This window comes from Ptychodera flava, chromosome 18 (genome assembly GCF_041260155.1).
Source record: "Ptychodera flava strain L36383 chromosome 18, AS_Pfla_20210202, whole genome shotgun sequence".
NCBI lineage: Eukaryota > Metazoa > Hemichordata > Enteropneusta > Ptychoderidae > Ptychodera > Ptychodera flava.
The window spans coordinates 18,222,918-18,234,225 of record NC_091945.1 but is presented as its reverse complement, the minus strand read 5'-3'; positions in this window follow the sequence as shown (position 1 = coordinate 18,234,225).

The following is an 11,308-nucleotide window of genomic DNA, read 5'->3' as shown; positions in this document are numbered from 1 at the left end:
GTAAATCCTGACCAATGCCAACACTCGATTGGTTCATTTGATAAACCTAGCCGAAACCCAATCAATGAATCAGAGCGACGTGACACTTCAGGGGAACTAATCCGGTATGTCCCACCACTCTACTGTGGCGAGGTTGACTTGATGATCTATTGTCCTGGCTCTGTCTGGCATCAAAAGATGCCTTTGAGCATCTAATAGCTTATGTAACATAGTCTTAAATTGTTTTCGCTATTTCCATGAAACCCTTCACTTTCTTAATCCAAGAGGAAATAGGATGTTTCATTTATTTTGCTTTCATGAAAACGATATTGTTTCCACCTTTCTGGGAAGTTGCATGCTTGACTGCAATGGTAAATTTCGATGTCCAAAGAAACTTCTATCAAATTTAGTAAACCAAGTAGATATGGTTCAAGTCAATGATTTGTTAACGTGTGATCAGTGGGATGAACGCGGTAATTTCTGTTCTGTCACTAAAAAAAACCTGACGTGAACCGTCAAATTTCAAATAGGTTTGTGTGAAATGGAAGAGACTTGAGAAAAACAGTTGCAAATGATTTCTTTTTTTTTAAATTCACCAACTTGAACCAAGTCTATCAACCAATCAAAATCAGTAAAGTTCACAAGGTGATTAAACCTTTCAAGTATTTAATTTTCAAACTTTTATGAAGAAATGGTGATTCTTTATTGTCATAAAGTTCAGCTTCTTCACTATTTGATTGACTTTAAATGTTGGAATAAATCAAGTTTTCATGATCTTTTATTCTGTGAAATTGACAATTTTAAGGTAGTATGGGCCTCAAAAGGGAAAGAATTTTGCTCAAACTTTCCTCAATGAAGCTTTCAACCATTCTCTTACCAAATCAAAAATAAAAATCAGGGAGTCTACGTGCAAAATTTGGTACTAGAGAGACAACCTACTTCATATGTCTCCATATTTTAAATTCAAAATGGTGCCATGCCTGTGTTAAATCTATGGAAAAAATAAAATTTCTGATTTTTAAAAAAGTTAGGCTGTGAAAACTTTTCATAATACACCAAGAACTTTTAAATGAGCCCTCACAAGTGATAGATTGGAATAGAATCGATCAAAATTGAAAGCCTGAATTTCTGTCCCATTAGGCACGTTCCACCCTTAATGATTTTTTTCCTCATAGAGTTACATGTACAGGTAAAACTGGGATTGGCAGCCATTTTGAATTTTGCGCAGTGATCCTTTAATTTGGTTTATGATAATGAAAGAGCATGAAGTGATTTTCTTTGGGCAACTTTAAGTTTGAGCTAAAAGTTGTGGATTCAGCTTCAAGGCACGTACACGGCAGAAAGAGCAAAAAGGTGCTTCGATCACTTTCTGTGTGCTACCATGCCAAGTACAGCAACATTGACAAATATATATACCTTTCTTTGCTCCATTTATCTTACATGGTATTTCCAAAACCAATCAATATCAACCTTTCAAGCTGACGCAGTATATTCCCAAGGGTATCTAACATCCTCGTTATAAAGAATGAACACCAAACCGGGACCACCTGATAGTTTAAACTTCATAAACAATTGACGTATAGTCAGTACATCGGCAAATTTGGATTTCAATCTCTGAAAGGTCTTGACGTTATTGTCAAGGACTAACCACTTTACTGTGATTGCAGCAGACGTCTTTCCACTATGAGTAGAACCTGCTCTAATGGAGTCAAGAGAATGTATATACATGCTATTTTGGCAGTCCAACTTTACAACACTTTTGACTTGCGCTTTTCTGTTTAAGACATGATAAGATTTTCATTAGCTTTGTCACTTTAAGCAAATAACCAACTATTAACCAATCACAAACTCATTGAGTTGTCGTTTGAGCGTTTTTGACCATACATGGATTTTGTTTTGAAATTCTAATTTTATGCATCTGTTTTAACACTGAAATATATACCTTTTAAAAGCTGCAAAACTTCCATCGTGCCAAATAATTACTGCATGTTTAAATTAAGCATTGGTCCAATAGTCTTTTACATTTAGAATCTGAACATATAGGGGATAAAGAGCAGGACACTTTTTAATGCCATACCCCTCACTTAAATGAAATTAATAGGATATTTCGTGTACAGGAGAATTAAACATTCACAGTGAATACTTCTATCAAAATCAAATTTATGTTAAGGTAGTAAGCACCTCAAAATCAAAAGAGTTATACTTTTTCTCAAACTTTCTGTAGGGAAACTGTAAACCAATTCCTTTCAAAATGAAGAATAAAACTTAGAAGTCGCCATGCAAGATTTGGAACTAGAAAAACATATTTGAAATTCAAAATGGCTGCCGTCCCTGTGTTAACTCTGCGGGGAAAACTATTATTTTTGATTCCCACAAAAATAAGTATTGTATATAGCTTGAGAGTCTGCTCTGTCTCCAAAGCACATACATAAATCAGTAAAAATTTCTGAAGTACAATGTTTGTAAAACTATTTGAAATTAAAGTGGTCTTTACAGTAGAAAAAAGTTCCCTCTTTTATGAAAGTACTGTGAAATGTTGTACATACTGAAAATTGAACAACAGCTGGAAAAATTCCCAAAACAAGTTTTTGAATAATCACAAGTAATAGCATGTAAATTATTCTTAGTTGACACTGAGAACTTCACAGCTGTCAAGAGGTATGCAAGGTTGCGAAATGAATATGTAGAAATTATCTCATTAGACAGGAAAAAAAATCTTAAATTTCATTACCAGTGATTCTTTGTGTGGGTTGACTATGACAGCCGAACTCAGATGGCACATAGACTTGACATTAATTGAATTTCAATAGGTAGAGAAAAAGAATAGGCCAGGAAGTGTTCATGTGATGATGAACCAAGGTTGAGATTTTAATATCCTGTGAGAGTGATAACCCTAGCTGGATTAATTTACACGGTACCATGTAGATTCATGACAGTGAACCCAGACCAAAAAGACTCCCCTACACATAACAGCTTTCTTGTTGCCAACATTTTTGTGTGCATTAGGGACGGTCTCCGATTTTCGCATTGAGTTCAAAAAGCGAAATTCGTTCGTTTACAGGCCGGGAGGGGGTTGGACCTGACTTCATTTAGTCGGAGCTTCACTGCACTTTCGCTATTTTATTTTGTGATCACATTTGTTCTCTTTACATTGAGCGTAAAAAAACCCAAAAACTGCACACTTGTACATGTACCAACAAATTTTGCGTTAAACTAGCTGTATCCAAGAGTCGTTCGCGTTATGCTATGGTTAATAGTACTCAAATTTGATCAATTACTTTACAATGTGCATGTAATGTGGTCTGAGGGGATATACATGTATATTCTCCAGTAGCTAGCAAAATGCTAGATTGTACTCTCAGGCAGACATCAACATTTCGCACTTTTGAACTTTGGTTTAAGGGGAGGGGGAGGGGGTTTTGATGTAAACGATGGAATTTCGTTTCTTGAACTTATGCGACAATCTGAGACGGTCCCTTACTATACAGACCAAGGCAATTACTCTGATGTTGTATGTGCTACACTGCACTGACCTGTTAAAGTCCCCCGATATGATGGTGTATCTGTCGGAATCCATATTTTCACTTGTCAAGTTGACCTTGAGGATAATTGGACTGAGTTAGCATATTCTGATGACTGCTGGAATGCTGAAACTTCAAGCGTAATCAGTCATGCATGGGAGAATCATATCCTGCAAGCAAACAGAAGTCTTACAAACAGGCACATCATCCTCAAATATTGAGATAATTATTGAAAACACTTCCACCTATTATTTATTTCAACATTTCAATCCTCTTTCTACCAGGCTCCATAGATAAACCATAGAAATAAATAAATCTAATGGGAGAAAGAGGATTAAAATGCATGTATCCCTGATTTTTTGGCACCTGGGTACTTAAACAAGCATTGCACATGGTGCAGGCCTTCGTTATTATTGCGTGTCTGCACATCTGTCTGTCTGTGTACAGTGTCTAGCTCACACTCAGTGAGTACTGTGTGCAACAGTATCATAATTGTTGCAAACATAAATAATATTTCATATACAGATTGATGAAACATTATTTTGTGAATGTTTCGAACCCGATTGAAAACTAGCCGTATTTGCAAGGATGGCATCGCATAATTAAAAGTGGTGATGAGAACAGCATGCATGAGGGTGCAGTCCAATTCTGCAGGACAGCTGCTCTTAACATTGCTGTGGTACCTGCCCTCCCCTCTGCTCTATAGAAACAATGTACCGCACAGTTATTTAATACAGGCTTAGAATCATTCTTATGATAAAGCCAATGAAGTTATATGCAAAAAGTCTCGCAATATGTCGGTGGTTTTGTCTGAAACTATCAACTACAGTGCATTTCACCTAGGTACCACAACTCAGCGTATTGGGACGGACATATTTCACGTACAAAACAAACTTAAGCTTGGGCATCACAACGCAATTCAAAGCCATCGAATCATTTATTAATTACAGTAAACCAGCATGGGGCAGCCTCTCTGTCTGGACTGAGAGATAAAAGTTCAAAACATTCAATCTACAATGTAACTGGTTTTACAATTTCAGCTAAGATACAGAGTTGTAGAGCTGAAGGTTTTCTCAACAGAGAGTAAATAAAAGAGCCACACATTGTAGATAAAGTGTATCTCTCAGTCTAGACAATGCGGCTGCCCCATGCCCGTTTAGGGACCGTCTCAGATTGTCGCAGAAGTTCAAAAAGCGAAATTTATTCGTTTAGGGGGGGAGGGGGTTTGACCTCCATTCATTTAGTGAACTTCACTTTCGCACTTTTATTTTGTGATCACAAGTTTTCGTGTGTTTATTTTAAATTAAAGATACACTGCACACTCGTGCCAACAAATTTGTAACTGTTTCCATCTCGTTTGTGCCCCAAACACAATTTACCGATAGGAACGTTGTATCCTAAACATTTCATTCAGCAAATTATACAAAGACAAAAAGTATCATTTTTTTTAAATGTGCTATTTATAAGCGTCTGCTCTAACCACTAGATGTCTTTATTCTCACTTGTTTTGCACCTGGTCATAGTCGTTTTAATATGATTGAACATGCCTGGGCCCTCTTGTCAAAGTTTCTCGCTTATTTACCGCCCCTACCAAATACAAATTGCGTGTTCACAAAGACAAAGAACAGTACAAGAGATGCAAAAAGGGAAAGTAAAATAAAATGAAACTTTTATGCGGTAAAATGCCCTGTTAGTACTCAAATCTGATCGATTACTTTAATTGTAATGTGGCAAGGGGAATACGTCTTTAGTAGCTATAGCAAAATGCAACATTGCACTCTCAGGCAGACATGAACATTTTCGCACTTTTGAAGTTTCGTTTAGGGGGAGGGGGGAGGGGGTTTTGATCTAAACGAAGAAATTTCGTTTCTTGAACTTCTGCGACAATCTGAGACGGTCCCTTGCTGTAATAAATCAATGAGTCGGTGGCTTTGAAATGCGTCTTGATACCCAAGCTGAACATTTGTTTTGTACGTGAAATGTGTCTGTCTCATACGCTGAGTTGCGGTACATAGGTGAAACGCACTGTAGTTTGTCCAAAGTGACTTGACATGCCTTCCAAGAAATAGGCATGTCTTTTTATAAACCTGTTTCTTTGAAAGTCATATTTATTTGGCCCTGCATTATCTTGCAAGGGTCTTTGGAAAATGACAAAAAGGTTATTTATTTATTTTAGAGAGTTAACGGCCCACAGAATTGTAAGTTTGTAGTATGCTCGTCACATGTACTTTTGTTATCTATAAAGCTAGAGAGAACAAACTTTTTCCAAGCATATAGGGAGGGTGGAACTGCTATAATACTGTAAAGGTATGCACTGTGCTTCTTGTAAACTCCCATGAGTCACAATGGTAACACTTTGAAGCTGACGTACACTGAAAAAGGGAAATGGTCGCAAAATTTTGGAATATGAGGCCCACACTCAAGTTCCCCTTTTTTGATCAGTCCCAATTATTACACTTCAGAGCCGCCCCTGAAAATCAGAAATGGTCACAAAATGTTCGATTCTTAGGCTTAAACTAAAAGTTACTTGTTTTCTCAGTTTCACATGATCCACTTATAACTCTCAAGGTTAAATAATTGACTGTTAATTGGCAATCAAGATAAAATTGATAAAGTATGTATTAAATACAGAAAGAATATGCTAAATTATCAAACCCAATGGTATTGCCTGAAAACCATTAACACTATAACAGTATGACAAATTTGGTAGCATATAGACTTCAAATTAGGGAGATGTGAATATAAAAAATTTCAAAGTCACCACAGAATGACAAGAAATTTTGGAAGTTGATGATGCAACTTATCTAATTTCTGATAGGAATTCAAGGGCAAAAGAATTGAAAGGTAGGTCTGGAAATGTAATTGTGACAACAAACAGCTGATAGGATGAGACAAATTATGGTGATATCGCATAACATAATAGTTCATATCAGGGTTCTTCTTAAGTCTGACATTTGTAACTCGAATCTGACCCTATATAGTCATGCTTTGTCACACTTTGGAGTACAGGCAAACATACTCCCTTGGAGAAATGACAATTAGAATTTATTGTCAATTGATCTAGGAGATGAAGCTGAATACATGTACACCTGAAGATAGGTCAATGACCCACACCTCAATTTCACTATGTTGGATATAGTCAGTGATAAAAAATTTGTTCTCTTGTTGTACATTTTGAATTATTCTTTTGTGTTGTCAAACAGATAATTAAAAAAATCTATTGTGTGTATATACATCAAATGTTAATTATTTATTTCTGTTTCCATTTCATCAGATAAGCGATGGAAAATGTTAATTTTTGACTGAAAAAATTAATATCTGCACAGTATGTCTGTGTTATTTATGTTTATGGATTTTCCTCAAATGTCATCTTTATAATCTAGCGTTTTGACCAATTTTTAGCACTTAATGTTTCTGCTATTTTTGGCAGACAATTTTCTCAGTGGACCTGAAAATCTTGAACAATAATCTTGCTTATTTAAAAGCTTGACACTATCCTATGTATAATACAGACCACTTTGCCTCAGGACACATGGTTACCAATTTGCAGTTATTAATTGTACTGGTAGACTGTCAAATTGGCCAACATAAATATAAATGAGAAAGGTGCACAAAATGTGATTATGCACATGTCATCTGTATCAGCACATCATACCTCCATGTATGAAAAAAAAATTGGCAATTTATATTACATTTTGCGAAAAATAACCTCTCCAGGATTAACTTGAAAAAATGAACAGGAAGGCACATATTGTGAATGATAAAATTTATGTTTTTATTTGCTCTACTTCAGGATAAATGTTCTCACATAGATGCCCTGAGCATGATTGCTTCAATAAAATCCGTATTCTTAACATCAAAGCCTCCATTTAAGGTAGTATGCGCCTTAAAAGAGAACTTTAGACATAAACTTTTGCTCAAATTTTCCTCAATGAAACTTTCTACAATTTTCTTACCAAATCAAGAATAAAAATCGGGGGTCACCGTGCAAATTTTGGTACAAGAGACACAAATAACCCAAGATTTACCGATATTTTAAATTCAAAATGGCCGCCATCCAAGACTACAGTGTTAACTCTATGGAGAAAAATAAAATTTTCGATTTTCTAAAAACTAAGACAGTGAAAATTTTTCTTACACCAATAGCTTTAAAATTAGCCCCCACAAGTGATAGATAAGAAAAGAATTGTAAGAGTTTGATAGTTATAATATCTGTCCCTGAGGCGCATTCTATCTTAATATTTGATTGAAATGACCACAGATACTGATACTTTAATTGTTGATTTTCAGATTACTTGCTTATAGTCATATCTGTCGGCTGAATGAATTGATTATTCACTTATCACGGGCAAACTGTAAACGATGAAAATGTACGATTAGTGACTGGTATGACGTAAATCGTGTGATATACTGAAACTGAGGGGATGAGGCGTGTGAAAGATAGCATTGATTCGATTGTTCGGGTGAGTTAATCAGCTCAAGATAATTCCTTGACCTCCAAAGCTGACACTGAGTATACATGGCTGGGGAATGACTACTATACAGAACCCTGTGTACAGTACTTTGAATATTAATAGCTCCAAGTATTACAATAAGCTTTGCATAAAATAACCTGGACATTTAATATAGACATATTTTGCCAAATTTAGCCAATAAATCTGTTAGAGAACGGAATTAGTATGTTATGGTATAGGTATATGTCTCTGAATAAAATATCATATTTACATATGTACTAATTATTTATAGGTTTGGTAAGCAGTTCAGTAATTTGATAGAGCATGTAATTGCATAATATTATTAAAGGCAAATTCAACAAATGTCAGCGTTTTGCTGATTATTGTTGAACATCAAATAAAACTTAGACAATCTCTCTCTTTGCTGTACATTGAATGTTGGTTGCAATTGAGCACTGATAGTTGAAGGAAGCCACTGCGAATTATATGGTTGAAAGTTTACATGATACAACTATAAGAAGAGAGCTGACATATACGTAACAGTACAAGCAGATGCAGTGTGGCATGGCCTTTGTACATTTTCTCACCAAGAGTAATCTTTGGCGTGTTGACAGTACAGCTGACAAAATTGACAATTTAATCTATATTGCATTACTGTAACATCAGCATCACTTTACTCATATGCAGTGTGAAAAATACAACACTCCAGTTATTATGCGATTATAGACTGCAGAACAATTATCACTGTGCAATTGAAGTACAACCATACTTGTGGTTAATGCCAATTTAAACATAAATTTGAGGAGTAGATAAAGAGGTATATGCAAACAGTTTACTTCTAAGTATCTTTCTACTGACTTAATTATTACTGCCAATGGTGGAATCTATGGTAATTCTTACTTTTTGTACACAACACAACATGGACACAATCATATTGACTCTCTCTGCAAAAAAAAAATTCTATCCTGCAGTCTTAGCTCATCCAAAAATACTATGTGCAGTTTGATTAAATTTTTGTCTATATATGAAGCCTTGCTCAGCTAATGTAAAATAAATTTATTACATATTTACATTAGGTAGTATAATGTGCCTCGAAAGGAAAGGACTGACATTTGCTCAAACTTTCCGTGAGGAATGTTTCTACCATTCGCTTTCAAAATCAAGAATAAAACTCTGTAGTCACCATGTAAATTTTAGTACTAAAGCAACAAATTACCCAAGATTTACCAATATTTGAAATTCAAAATGGCCGCCATCCCTGCAGTGTTACCTCTATGGAGGAAAAATAAAATTTTTGATTTTCGAAAAGCTAAGCCGATGAAAGGTTTTCTTCTGCAAGACCTTCAAAATCAGCCGCCACAAGTGGTGGATCAGAAAAGAATTATAAAAGTTTGAGAGTCCGAATATCTGTCCCCAAGGCGCGATTTACCTTTAAGTATATGGAACATCACTCTATGCAGCTTGTCAGACTTGACTGAACTTGAGATTTCATGGCATTACAGCAGGCTGTAAGCAGCACCTGCACACTTCAGAATAAATATCAAAGACCCTGTAGAGGTAATTTTATAATACTAACAATATCTGCACATACTGTGCATTTATATAAATGTAGTTCATGCCTCAAAAATGAAATGAAAAACATTTGGTCAAATTTTTCTAAAGCAAACTTTCAAATATTCTCTTTCAAAATCGAGAATTGAAATCAGCAGTCACCATGCGAATTTTTATACCAGAGAAACTACCAAATATTTACTGATATTTGAAATTCAAAATGGCCGCCATCCCTATATTATCTCTTTGGGGGAAATAAATTCCCGATTTTCACAAAACTAAGCCAGCGAAAACTTTATATAATCTATAATCTTCAAAATGAGCCTCAACGAGTATTAGGCCAAAAGAATATTGTAAAAGTTTGAGAGTCCGAATATTTGTCCCCGAGGCACATTTTACTTTAAGTCTGAATCAATGCAATATTAACGGCTAGGCGTTTTGAACAGGACCACGACTTGAGCGGGGCGTTGCGCACCATAGCGGAGTCACTCTATATGTAGCCATACTGTACAAATTACATATAACATATACCTACCTGAGAAAAACTAACAATTCATTTATTTTTTCTTGCGTAATTCCAAAATGGAATGAAAAATTTAAAACATATGCTGTACAAGGTTATTAAAACTCAAGTAATCATTGAAATATGATACCTTCTAGCATTTCCATATAAACACAGAAATAAATTGCAAATGAAATTGACATAGATTTGTCAATGTGTAGATCTACTCATTGATTAGCTCGATGTCCTCAATACAAATACAAAATCAGTAGTATAAAGTACTTGAATTTTCATCTATCCACAAGTGTCAATTGTTGATACACCATACTTCAGGCAATTTATCTTGGGTACCATTTGTGGGACTGTATGACTAGAATATTAATTACATTTATTGCTACGTACTGATCACCGTTAGCAAATCAAGTTTATCTCGCCAAGTATAACTGGATTATCATTTGTTAATTCAGACCATTCAGCTTTGTGGTCAATGTAATTGTGTCGTATCCAGGCGATCGAATAATTTCAGGCTGATGAGTTAAACCAGGAATTTGAATGGACCTAGTAACGCATACAAATAAACCCATGTGCACAAAAGTACATAGAAATACCTGCTTGTACACGTGCGTTAATTTGTACCACCATAAGATGATCTCTTGAGCATACAGTATTGAGTCTGTAAAACACTCTGTGCATACATTTTATTCTGGACTTAGAAGCATAAGGGGGGTTTACACGTGGGAGTTAAGTCCGGAGTAGACACCGGAATAAATATAAACCTGTGTCAGTTGGACGTGTGAACAGACAACACCGAACTAACAAAGAACTAATTAAAATTAATTCGGTGTCAGAGGGCTGGTCCAGGTTCGGTTCTCCGTACTAAACAATGGCCTATTTACACGTGTGACCAGAACACCGAACTAAACGCCGAACTATATCCTGTCTTCGGTCATTACCACAATGGACGGTGTTCAAGTAAGAAGCTCTCGCGATCGCGGCAACAATTGGTCACAGGAAGAGATCAGGCTATTAATTTCAATCTGGAGAGACGAAAACGTCATCGGTATGATGGACGGCACGTCGAGGGATCGGCAAGTGTATGAAGACGTCGCTGCCAAGGCCAGGGAGAAGGGACTCGAGAGGACAGCGGAATAATGCCACAACAAAATCAAACGGTTGCCAGCTCAGTTCAAGTCCGTGTCCGACAACAACCGTCATAGTGGCAGAGCTAGAAAAACGATGCCATTTTACGATGAGTTGTTAGTAAGGGAGAGCAACTGATAGTAAAGGGAAAGCAACTCCAC